We start from the raw sequence: 13,315 nt of genomic DNA, 5'->3' as shown, positions 1-13,315 counted from the left end.
TGAAAGCCACAACATAGTGACCCTGTTGAAAGCATTATTTTGAGAACGCGGATCTTTTTCAAGGTGAAAACCTAAGATCTAGGATCGGACGATGACGGTGCATGTGCACTGTTTCCTTCTTGGAGGCATCGTTTTTGGAGAGTTTGGACTTCGGGTGTTGTATAGGTGGTGGTTCGTGTTGCAGCTATAAGGAATTGATCACTGTAGCAGGATCTTTCTTTCTTTTTGTCTATTTTTTTTGTCTTTTGGCTATGTGCATCCGTAATGTCTTTGCGATATTGTGTTGTTGTAGAGGCAGGGTGTAATTGGTATCTCCACGATATTAATATATTCCCCTTGTCGGAAAAGTAGTGTACTCAAAATTGAACTGCCCAATTATATAGTACCTCTCGAGCTCTAGCCCTCATATATGGTCCAGCCAAGGGGGAACAAAGTTCCTCCTCGTCGTTGCCTCGACACTACCAGGGTCTCCGATGTGACACATTGTGCGTCAACATGGTGTACAATCACAGAGAGCCTTCATTTATGGGCCGGCGCACCTCGTCGCTGCCTGGATGCTCGTCCCGATATATTTATTTGACATGATTATTATTTTTCTTTTGCTTTTCTAACCGGTTTCTTTAAAGAACAGTTTATAAGATTTTTTCCTAAAATATAAAAAGTAGTAGCATCTTAAAAATGTCTCGATCTTGTTGTAAAATTTGAAACCAATGAGTGAACATTTTTCGAAAATGCAGCATATAAAAAATAGACTTTTTCTAAAAATCGTGAACACATTTTAAATAGTTTGTGAACATTTTTCTATAACAAACTATAGAACAATAGATATATGTGAACATATTTTGTTGAAAATTTGAACATTTCCTAATTTGTGAACTTGTTTTAAATTTTGTGAATATTTTAAAAATTGTGACATTTTCTTAATTTTATGAGCATTGTTTTACAAAATATGAAAATTTCTTAAAAGGAAGAATATAAAATAAGACGTAGATGGACGAAGAAAGAAATAAAAAATTCTTGTGAGGTTATTCAATCAACTAGGAAAAAGGAGTTCAACAGAAAAAAAAGGAGAAAATAAAAAATCAAGTGGAACAACTTTCAAAATTATTAGTTTAAATAGTGGCATTTAAAGTATGGTGACAAAACTGATATTGATGAAGATTGGAGAGACTGAAAACAAAGAGACGAAAGAAAATACCATGAAGACATTGATGAAAGAAAAAGCCAGCCGAATGACAATGTATAGTATACTCGAAATCGAACGGCCCAGTTATATAATACTCCCTCCGTTCCAAAATATTTATTTTTCTAGGCATTTCAAATGGACACAACGTACGGATGTATGTAGACATATTTTAGAGTGTAGATTCACTCAGTTTGCTCCCGTGTGTAGTCATTTGTTGAAATCTCTAGAAAGATAAATATTTAGGAACGGAGGGAGTACCTCTCGAGGAGGGAAAGAAGATCCTCGTCGCTGTCTCTCTATTACGTACCGTTACCTCCTATTTAATACATTGTGCATTAAAACGGAGTATAATCACAGAGAGCATTCATCTATGGGCCAGCCCACTTCGTCGCTGCCTGGAGGCTCATCCCGAGCGATTTTGAAGATTTTTACCTTCGGTTTTCAAATAAGTTCCCTTTTAAAAAACTGGTTTCTTAGATTATTTCTGAAAGATTAAAAGAGTTTGCGTAGCGCTCACATGCATACTTTTCCACGTGACTCGCCCACCAAGTGGTTTTTCTCTCGTTGCCTCCCTCTGGATTGGTATCGTCCTCTATTTTTCATTCCAGCAACCATTCGCTCCCACGTGACACGAACAGCCGACTTTTTCTTCTTCTTTTTATTACATTGTTGTTCTTTTTCTTTGTCTCAATATTTTACGCATATGACACCCATCTTACCTACAGAATACATTTATTTAAACAAGAACATATATTTGTACATGGATATCTATAAATATTTTTATATAATATACATATCAGAAACATTTTTTTTTTGATAAAACGACAGTCATTGTAAGTCCAAAGACTCTTTTCTGAAATTATGTTCTTGCAAACACGACCATTTGTTTTGAAAAGGCATGAACATTTTTAAAAATCTGTTAACACTTCTTTAATTCAATGATCTGTTTTTTGAATGTGTGACCCCTATTACAAAAATGTTCATTGCCTTACAATTTTGTAGAATGTGTATTTAAAAATTTTCATGGTGCAATTCAAAGACTTGTTATGTTGTGATCCAAATTCAAGTATAAATACAAATGACGAGCGGAGCGGAGCTCCTGCCCATCACCGGGAGCCCAGAGGTCACTGCTATTATATATATACCTCTTGTAAGCCACTGCACGGGATAAGGTGATCGGTTATAAATCCCTTGCGGTTGTACCCTCTACTGATATAGTGAAGTTTGCTGGCTGGCGCCCGTGGTTTTTTTTTCTCCATTCGCCTTGGAGTGGTTTTCCACGTTAAAATCTCATGTCTCGCTGTGTTGATTTCTTTCTTGGTTGTTCGATTTGCCTGTCATAATCTAACAAAATATGTATTGTGTATTGAAAAGTGGTAGATGTGTATTTAAATAATTTTCATTATGTATTTAAAAAACTAAACATGACAAACTTTTAAAAATACAATGACAAACCTTTGTAAGTACACTATGAGCATTTTTCAAAAAACATGAAGAAAAACGAAAACAAAAAAATATAATGAAATAAAGAAAGAGCAAAAAAGAAAATAATAAAAACTAAAATGAGAAAGAAAATAATGGCAAACTAAACCAGTCCAGCACATAGCGTCTTGCGGGAGAGAAAAACCACATACTCCAGCGAGGCGACTGCAGGAAAATAGAAATTGTTTGGTGGGCTCACACCTTCTGATTAACAATAAGTGAGTATAGTTGTTGCACCAAATTGCAGCGACGCCGAGCCCCTCCAACCTAGTTCGATTCTATCAGTGGCAAGTCTCTCCTCATAGCTCCATCGTGGATTATTACCACTTGTTGGCAAGCCCCTCCAACCTAGATCGTCTATAGCTCGCTTGCTACAAGCTGTAGGATGGACTCCCCTGCAGAGCACATCGACGCATGGGCCAGAGCCATAACATGGAGCACTGGAGTATTCGTTGGAGCTATGTTTGCTTATTACGAGAAGCATCTCCGTCTCGTCACTGGCACCGATACTTGGACGGACCGGTAATGTAGTTCTCCGGCAAGTTTTTTTTCTCGGTGGTTATCTTTTTTAGTCTTGGTTTTTCCTTTTTCCCCTGCCATTTTTGTATTGTTTGTTTGTTTCTTTGGTTTTCACCGATTTTCTTATGTTTTAAAAAATAATTTTAATTATTATTTTCTTGTTAGTTTCTTTTTTAAAAACATTCATCGCATGTCGACTTTTTCCATATACATTGTACATTTTTTGCATATACTAGAAGTTTTCTATAGATATTAAACCTTTTTATGTCTATTTTTCCTAAATTTATGGTATACATCTAAAATAATTTTTATACACATCTAACATTTTTAAGAAAAATGATTAACAGTATTTCAAATACATGGTTTTCAATATTTTTCCATGTACGTGTTAAATGTTTTTCAAATACACATTGGAACATTATTTTTTCGAATAGTAATTTTTTCAATTATGCCAACATCTGTTACATTTTATATGCAAATTTCAAAATGTCAAGAACATCTCTTGGAAAGTCTTGAATATATTTATGAATGGTAATTATTTTAATTGGAATTATATGGACATGGTTTTACATTGTGAAAACATTTTTCAAAAATGTGACGTACATTTATTCAAACTCGTGGATTTTCTTTAATGTCACAAACATTTTTATGGATGCTATCAATATTTTCTAAAATTATGCTGACCAACTTTTTACACTGGGTTATCATTTTTCATAATCGCTGTGGACATATTTTGTAAAAATGAAGTAAATTAATTTTTATAATATATGATCTTAGATGTCTCAAACTACAAATAAAAGGTAAAAGAATAAAAAGAAGAAGAAAAGAAACTAGTGAACTAACGCTCCTCGGCCGTCTCACTCAGCATACCTGTGTCTCGATATAAGAGAGAAAAAAGACGCGCCTGTTTTTATTCTTCAATATTGTTTTCTAACAAGTTTGTTATTAAGTGAAAAAAGACAACGTGCGTATGCACTCTCAAGAAAAATAGACAAACATGCGTGTAAAACATTTGTTTCGCACATATATTTTTAACATTTAGTTTGCTAATTTTTAAATAAACAAATATTTGCATATTTAAAAATTATATTTATCTATATACACAAACATGTTTATCATGTATTCGAAAATTTTCACCATGTACTAAAAGAAGTTTTATCACGTATTAAGAAAAATAATGTTCATCGCACATCCGTATATAGTTCACCGCGACATAAGAAATGGTCGTCACGTGTTTAAAAAAATGTTAATCTAGTATTTGAGAAATGTCTGTTGTATATTTAGGAAATATTCACTGTGTATTCAAAAAATGCTCATCATATTCATAAAGTGTTCATCACGTATTTATAGAATGCTAGTCGCATATTAAAAATATGCCCATCATGTACTAAAAAATGTTCATCGTGTATTAAGAGAAGGTTCAACCTGTAACAAAAAAGTGTTATCAAGCATTAAAAATATATTCATCATGTATTTCAGAAAATGTTAATCCTGTAATCTAAAGATGTTCATCGTGTATTAAGAAAATGTTCAACCTGTGTTCAGAAAATGTTATCATCTATCAAAAAAATATTCATTGTGTATTTCAGAAAAATCTAAACATGTAATGCAAAAACATTCATCGTATACTAAAAAGTATTCATCACATATTAATATGTTCAACCCGTATTAGAAAATGTCATTGTACATTAAAATAATATTCATCAAATGGAGGGAGATGAAAGAAAGCAATGTGACACAAGAATAGATCACATCCGACAACCAGTCGTGCCATTAGATAGATCTGTTGTGAGTCTTATGTAGCATGAGGTCCACTTGGTCTTGCGATAGGGGCTTGAGGAGTAAGAAGAGAGGATATCTAGAAAAAAGAACGAATCTCCTACTTTATAGAGAACGGGACTTGTGGAACTAGTGAGGCATTTGTTGGTCAAACAATTTGCCCTCCTCACTTGAAGCCGAAGAGATAACTTACTGAGGCAACTGAGAGCACACTAGAAGCAAAAAAAACATAACATTTCTCCGATCCATGCTACATTGTCATAAAATGAAAGAAAATACGGCATTATGGCGGCCCATCTCTCAACGCATGTAGGCTAGCGCGATGTAGCCCCCGCACCAGGCAAGATATAGTGTTTGCGTAGATAGGGGGCACATGAGTAGTGAAGTGCTTGGGAGTTGCTAACAGCCAACTCGGTCGAGTTACTGGAAAAAAAAATCAATGTTTAGTCCCATACCCCTCATGGGAAATAATAGCAGTTTAGTACTTTCAAATACCTACTAATCAACATTTTTACTAGTTTTGAAAGAATCAAGGAAGCAGTACTTCTACAACCTGGAACAACAATTAATTTGGCAGCAAAAACCTTTTGCCACTCAAATTGTTCTTTAGGCAGTTACTACTAAGGCTCCCTTCTTGAGCCATTTTGATATTTTGAACAATAGAAGTAACACTAGTTTTCTCATTTTAGAAAGCTTGAATAAACATTTATTATGTACATTTATGTATGCTTGCACACTTCCAAATTTCTTCGGGATCTATGCACCTCACGAGAAAATGTTCGGTTGTACAATGAGCACCCCTTGACAACTATACCTTTAGCAGTGGGGGCAGAAGCTAGGGGGTCATCCATCTAAGTCATTGTCCCACCAGTTGAAACTGATGTTCTCCAAGCCTAGGAACAAGTAAATTAAGACAACAATGAATGCCAAACCTGCACGTAGTGCACCCGAGAGCAGATAATTGTGTCCTTCCCACCAGTCACGTCGATCGTAGTGGCAGGAGGCATCTTGACGGTGCAACCCATCATAACAGGCATGTTTATGAGTAAGATCCAGTTTTGGCTTGGGAATGTCCCCCCCAAGAAGAGCTGGTCCACTGCCGAGTAAGTTCCCATGACGCCGAATATTCTGCATGGGCCAATAAGACCTCATATGAGTATATGACTGACGCATCATAGGACACATGACCCCTGGGGCACGTCCAAGGGTTGTCTGTAGAGAGAAGCTCAATGTTGCAGACGTTAACGTTGGGGATTGTGTCCATGAGCCACCATGTCGTTCCAAGGTACACAAATGCTGCAACCGATGTTCCGGCCACCTGACATTTTTTCGAGGAGGTTGTTGCTTATTATCACAATAGAACATGTCTTATGTGGCCTTGTGGGGTGGAAATGAGAGATAAACTATGTATATGGCTTAGTGGAGCTTACCTGAGCTATAAACATGGTTCTTGGGGCAATCTTCATGTTGTGGCTCAACTTAAAATCTTACAAAATCATCAGAGATTGGTGCATGCTGATATAACCTTATACCTTGAAGCACATATTCACGATGGGTTGTCCAGGGTACAAGTACCCGATGATGTAATCTGTGACGGTGTTCTTTTTTCTTTTTGAGGTGACTGTGATGGTGTTCAATCCCAGGGTCTGCATACAATGGAAGAATGTGAATAAAGCATTGGGCCCATGCAGATAGAATGGAGAAAGAACGCCCCTAGTTGGATCAAGGCCTACCTTAAAAAGCCCGGACCAAGGCGTCCCACAGCGTTGCAATTGTCTATGACTTGTCGCTCTCCCATCCTTCTATACCTAATCCTCATTGATATTCCCTCCACAATTTTTTTCTTCTTCATTGCTATTATTCTAAAAATGAAATCCCTCACTACTATCATGCAGGATCATTTCTTTTAATTTTTTATTCTCACACTCATAAAGCACTCTGTTTTGGCACAATTTCATCATTAGGCACAAACCCTATGTTTTGTTCTTTCAAATCTATCAGAAATTTCCCGACGCCTTTTATCCGTAGCCGTATGCACTAGAAACAATGGTGCACATTTCGTAGCTTGTGAATATTCTGATGTACTCCTTCGTTTCAAAATAAGTGACTCAACTTTGTACTATGACTTAAAAAATGTTATTCTTACTCCTGCCTACTGCCATCAAGATCCATACACTTTGTCTGTTACATGGTTGCCTTTTCTGTTTTCTCCATAGCCATATGTGCTAGGAACAATGGTGCGCATTTCGTAGCATGTGAATATTCGGATGTACTCCCTCCGTTCCAAAATAAATTGACTCAACTTTCTACTACGACTTGGAAAAAATGTTATTCTTACTGCCTACTGCCATCGAGATCCATACGCTTTGTCTCTTACATGGTTGCCTTTTCTCCATAGACATATGTGCTAGGAACAATGTTGCACATTTCGTAGCATGTGAATATTCTGATATACTCCCTCCGTTTCAAAATAAATGACTCAGCTTTCTACTACGACATGAAAAGAAATATTATTCTTACTGCCTCCTGCCTACTGCCATCGAGATCCATACACTTCGTGGCTAAATTTCGTGTTTTGGCCCTTTTCTGAAACCTATTTGAGATTTGACCCTAGTTTGAAATTTTTTCGAGATCTGACCCTTTTGCTACCGCCAGGGACCATGACGGAAGGGTATAATAGCCTACCGCCAAGGTCCCTGGTGGTAGAGTTGCATGCCCTACCGCCAAAAACCTCTTAAGTATTGAACACAGTGCGTGCTCGTGCCTACCGCCAAGCACCTTGGCGGTAGGGTTGTGCAGGCTACCGCCAGCCCGGTTGGCGGTAGCGATGTTTCCTACCGCCAAAGTCCCTGGCGGTAGGGTTGTGCAGGCTACCGCCAGCCCGGTTGGCGGTAGCGATGTTTCCTACCGCCAAAGTCCCTGGCGGTAGGCTGTTAGACCCTACCGTCATGGACTCTGGCAGTAGCAAAAGGGTCAGATCTTGGATTTTTTTCAAATTAGGGTCAAATCTCGAATAGGTTTCAGAAAAGGATCAAAACACGAAAATTTACCACACTTTGTCTGTTACTCCCTCCGTTCAAAAATAGATGACCCAACTTTGTATTAAAGTTAGTACAAAGTTGGGTCATCTATTTTGGAACGGAGGGAGTACATGGTTGCCATTCAGGTTCCTACAGGTGCTAGTGTGGAGCTGGAGCATGTTGAGGAGAAAATAATCCCTGTGCCTCTCTCTCGGCGACGGTCGCCCTGCTTGGGGCAGCGGTTATTAGGGCGAGAGTGGCGGTGAGGTTTTAACCCTATGCTGCAGCCAGCGAGCTCCCTCTCCCGAGATCGGTGACGAAGAGCCAAGAACATGATGCAGCGCCGCATGTGGGCTTGACACGAGTGATGGACGACCAACACGATACTATCTGTGCTGCCGGCCGTGTTTTTTGTGACATGCGGTGCCACTTCTCGTGTGCTGCAGACTGTGATTTTGGTGCCAGCCAGAGCCTCCTTTTTTGTGTTTTGGACCCATCGCAGATCCTCGTGGGCTGATGGATCAATAGCAAAATCTTTTGTTCAGGTTTACTTTGAGTAAGCTACAGCTCGTGGTACAGTCATCATTTCTCTATGGATATATGCAACGTCACGACCGCAATGCAATTCTGGTTTGTGTTGCCCTTCACCATAACTGAGGGGTTTTCAGGTCCATCGAGCACCGCAGCTGCTGCGGCCAGATGACTCGGACATGTTTGAGTGGAAGAGAGGGCGAAGAAGACCATGTTGGAGAAGAGATGGTGTGAGAAAGAGGGAGAAGTGGCCTGCTGGTATGGTGTGCTACCGTGCTACTGATATTCTTCTTTTTACCAGCAGAATACTACAAAATGGCTAGAGCGTAGGTGCGTGCAATCCCATCGACCCTGCCTTTGCGCGCGGCTGTATGGGAGTGGGACTACACGCCATCTCAACTTTATAATATGTCCACTGTTGCAGGTTTTCAAAAATGAGAAAAACTACTGAAATGATTGCCTATATCACACTTTCTTACCGACCACAAACCATACTTTTGGGACCGAATGGAAATGATAGCTTATATACCCACATGTACATCAGGAAATCCCTGAAAATTTTCTCGCCCTCACTTCTACCATGATTTTTAACGTCATGAACGGCCCAAGGAATGTCATGCAGGTCCGCCTCCAGCCCGACCAGGATGAAAAACCCATTTTCTATTATAATTTTTTTGTCATAGAAGTAGAGTCTGCCACATTTATGACGATACGTATTTTTTTCACAATTATTATCATGTAAGTGTCACTTTCATAAGAGCATCTTCAACGCGCGCATAAAAGTTTCGTGCGCTAAAATAGTTTTAGCGCGCCAAACCCAACATTGATTTAGCATATGGCCAAAAACGCGCGTCCAAAACACACGCAGTGCAAATTGTGAAGTGTGCGTAATCGGGCGCCCTAAATTTGCAGCTTCTGATAGCGCTTTTTAGCGCGTGCACTATTTTGCAGCTTCTGCTGGAGCTGTCCGGCGCCCAAAAAACCCAAATTTTAGCGTGCGGAGCCCTAAATTTGCAGGTTCTGATAGCGCATTTTAGTGCGTGCCCAATCCTTTTTTGCGCGTGCACTATTTTGCAGCTTCTGCTGGAGCTGTCCGGCGCCCAAAAAAACCCAAATTTTAGCGTGCGGAGCAGTTTTTGTGCGCCTGTTGGGGATGCTCTAACAGAAAATATTTGTGTTCGGGTCATAATGTCGCGGATGTGTATTTTGTAGTGCTTCTCCCTCGACCCGTGGCTCGCCCCTTCCATTTAGTCTCCTACTCGCAAGATGAATCAACTTATAGTTAGAACATTTGCCAAGCCACAAACTTAGAGCTAGACCAATTGCCATGCTAAACAGTTGTCCTTTATTTTGTAATGAGGATGCTCTTGTCGGTGGACTTTGGGTTTTGGTGGTGCTTGAAGGTTGTTGGTCGACTTTCTTTTAGCCTTTGTATGTCTTTCTATGCTATGTGAACTTGCCGAGCTACTATGGGGTCATGTAAACAAGACTATGTCAACTTGTCGTGAATTATGTGATGGATGTGACATGTATGTCGTTTTAATGCTATGTGTGACTTCGTTTGGACGACCGCGGTGAATTTGATGCTATGCATGACTTTGTTGGGGCTATGTGATGGATCCGATGTGATATAGTATGTGGTTTTGATGATGCTATGCGTAGGGGCGGAGATAGGGGGTGCGAGCAGGGGTCAGACACCCCCCATCGCGTCGCCCCCCCTATAATATCTCGTTACTGGTACGTGCAGCGTGCTAGTTCTACCAGTAGTTTGTACATATAAAGTGTATTGCCATTTGTCGCTTAATGCTAATTGATTATGGCCCAACGTGGCAACTTTCTAGCCCAAAGGCCCAAACATGGGAAAGCACCGCTTGAGCCTTGATCGTTAGTTGTAGAGGTCAGAAAAGATCAGGCGTGAGATCGAGCAGTTACTTTCCTATCGATCTACCCTCCTCGTAATTTCGTTCGTGGCCTAGTTACTTTTTTTGAAAAGGGGCGCTTTATTACTTAAAAGGTTTAAGCATTACACCCAGTCTCTGCATAACTAAGATGCACACAGCCACACAAAGTCCTCTGCAAGAACGAAAAATAGATAGGCGGAATACAAATATAGAGTTTGTATAATGCCTAAAGCGGAGGTGGGTCAATCCTATGATCATGTTGCCATCCATGTTGGATAAAAGTATCCCTCGCTGTATCCTTCAATCGTGTTCAAACCTCCGTAAATAGGTCTTGATTCTTCACGCGTTGTAGAAAGGACCATAAACGAAGAGTCCCGGTACATCTGTAGATAACCTGCATTAGAGAAGTGCTTTTATCGTTAAAAACCTTATCATTTCTACATAGCCAAAGCGACCAAATAACGGCTAGCGCTCCCACCCTAAGAAGAGTTCTAAACCTGTGATCAATTCCATGTAACCAGTTGCCAAATACATTGGCAACACTACAAGGAGGATACAAGCCAGAAGCTATCTGGATGACTGACCATATAGACCGAGCCAATTTGCATTGCAAGAATAAATGCTTTATTGTCTCATCATGATGACAAAAAACACATCGCGGACTTCCATGCCAATTCCTCTTGATAAGGTTATCTTTAGTAAGAATGACTCCGCGACGAAGATACCATGCAAATATTTTATTCTTAAGAGGTATCTTCATCTTCTGGATCTTTTTATTATTATCAACTGGCACATCAGACTGGATTAACGCTCTATACATAGACTTCACTGAGAATTTTCTATTCTCATGTAGGTTCCATCGAAATACATCAGACCCATGTGACAATTGCACCGTGGACAACCGTTGAAGCAGGATGTACCACGATTGGAGTCTAGGTCCAATTAAATCTCTTCTAAACGTCACATTTGGCGAAAATGATTCCATTACAGTGGCAATAGTATCACCCTTGTGACGCACAATGTTGTATAGAGCCGGATATTGTTCCCGGAGTGTGGCATTTCCTAGCCACTTGTCCTTCCAGAATCTAATTTCCGAGCCGTCCTTAATCGAGAAGGATCCATAGGAGAAGAAATATTTCTTCGTAGCCATTAGACCCGCCCAAAAGTGAGAATCCCCAGGCTTCCAGTATACTTGGGATACCGCCTTGGAGCCCACATATTTCATCCTCAGGAGGGTTTGCCATACACCATTTACGGTCAGTAATTTAAACAACCATTTGGCGAGGAGAGTTACTTTCCTATCGATCTGCCCTCCTCGTAATTTCATTCGTGTCATTCTGGAGGTTCCGTATCGCCATGCGCCGCCGCCCCTCGCTTCTTGATAGGGAAGACCGGCAGAGGGCAATCCACTTCACGGCAATTGAATCCATCGGAGTCCACGAGACAACGACTGCTTGTGTGATTTACCAGTATCATACAACAACAGATCAAACATATGTGAGTGCAAATCTAGTTTAATTTACCATGTCACCGTTGTATTGTAATTTTGACAATGTTTTGCTTCCTTTGAAGAAAATAGTTTAATTTACTAATTTGATAAGGCAGATTCTAATTTAGAAATCTAGTGTCGCTCTTCTGTTTAATTTTTCAATGATTGAAAGATGAGGAGAAAGAATACAAGGAAAATAGATTCCCTTTTTCAAGTCCATTGCTTCCAGCTCAAACATATGTGAGTGCAAATCCATTGATAAAAATGTAGTTTTTTTTTCTGTTACCCGGCATATACGTCGCCCCCCTCATATCCAAATCCTGGCTCCGCCCCTGTATGCATATATTTGGGCATGTAGCTATTTTAATTTGCAGGGCAGAAGCAAAACAAGCAAAAAAAATGACAAAAACTATGCCGACGGCTTTGCCGTCGCCATAGCCTTGGTACCAAGTTACCAGGTGACAACACATGGCATATATGCTGACGGCTTCTGTAAGCGGTGCGTGTCTGTGGTATGCCGATGGCCCAATAAGCGCCATGTGTCAAAAGTATGCTAACGGCAATGCCGTCGGCATATCTATGACATGATGAGCACTCAAGAAGTGACACATGGCAGAGGTATGTCGTCGGCACAACTTGGAACTCTGCTGATGTTACTGCCGTCAGCATACCACTGGCACGTCGCATAACCTAGTGGTGGCATGTGTCTGAACAGCGTTAGACGACATGCACTCTGATTTTCTTTGTCGTCATAGATCTATGCCGACGGCCATGAGAAAAGCCGTCGGCATAGGGTATCTATGCCGACAGCTGACAACTCTATGCCGAGGAAATCGAGGACGACGGCCATATGCCAACGGCAGATGACAGCCATATGCCAATGGCAGCCTTTGGCATAGTCCTATGCCGATGACCGCGGGCCATCGGCATCTATTTAAATTCCTGTAGTTGAAATAAATTCAAAAAAAATACAAGCACCAGGACTTGAAGTATGATTGGCTAGTTCCATCACAAGGAACCTAACCATCTGTGGTGCACTTAGTTTGCAGTAGGCCTTTCCAAGATAGTATACGTGCAAGTCTACCAAAACATACATGCATGCATACAGTGGACAACCTGGTTTAGCAGTCCAACAAAAATACATAAAATTCATCTAAAAAAAGAGTACGCACAATTCCCAAAGATAAGTGTCGCAGATGAAAAAAGTGGAACAAGGAAGTGTAAGAATTAGTAGGAAAGTATGTGGGTTGGCATGGTAGGACATAGACCGTGGTTTTTTTTGGTATTTCATTGTCACACATCAACATCTGTATCCAACTTTATACACATATGATGGAAATATTAATACCAAAGTTTAATCAAGTATTTTTGACTGTGTCCATTTTGGATGTATCTCTCTATACAAATA

The 13,315-nt window shown here is 40.0% G+C and overlaps 1 pseudogene; it reads right to left on the bottom strand.

The window, feature by feature from the left end:
- Positions 1–4,585: 4,585 nt before the first annotated feature.
- Positions 4,586–7,211, bottom strand: LOC119332922 (annotated as a pseudogene).
- Positions 7,212–13,315: the final 6,104 nt, after the last annotated feature.

This window comes from Triticum dicoccoides, chromosome 7A (genome assembly GCF_002162155.2).
Source record: "Triticum dicoccoides isolate Atlit2015 ecotype Zavitan chromosome 7A, WEW_v2.0, whole genome shotgun sequence".
NCBI classification, from domain to species: domain Eukaryota; kingdom Viridiplantae; phylum Streptophyta; class Magnoliopsida; order Poales; family Poaceae; genus Triticum; species Triticum dicoccoides.
Note: the sequence above shows the minus strand (reverse complement) of the source record. Positions and strands in the feature narration are given on the sequence as shown.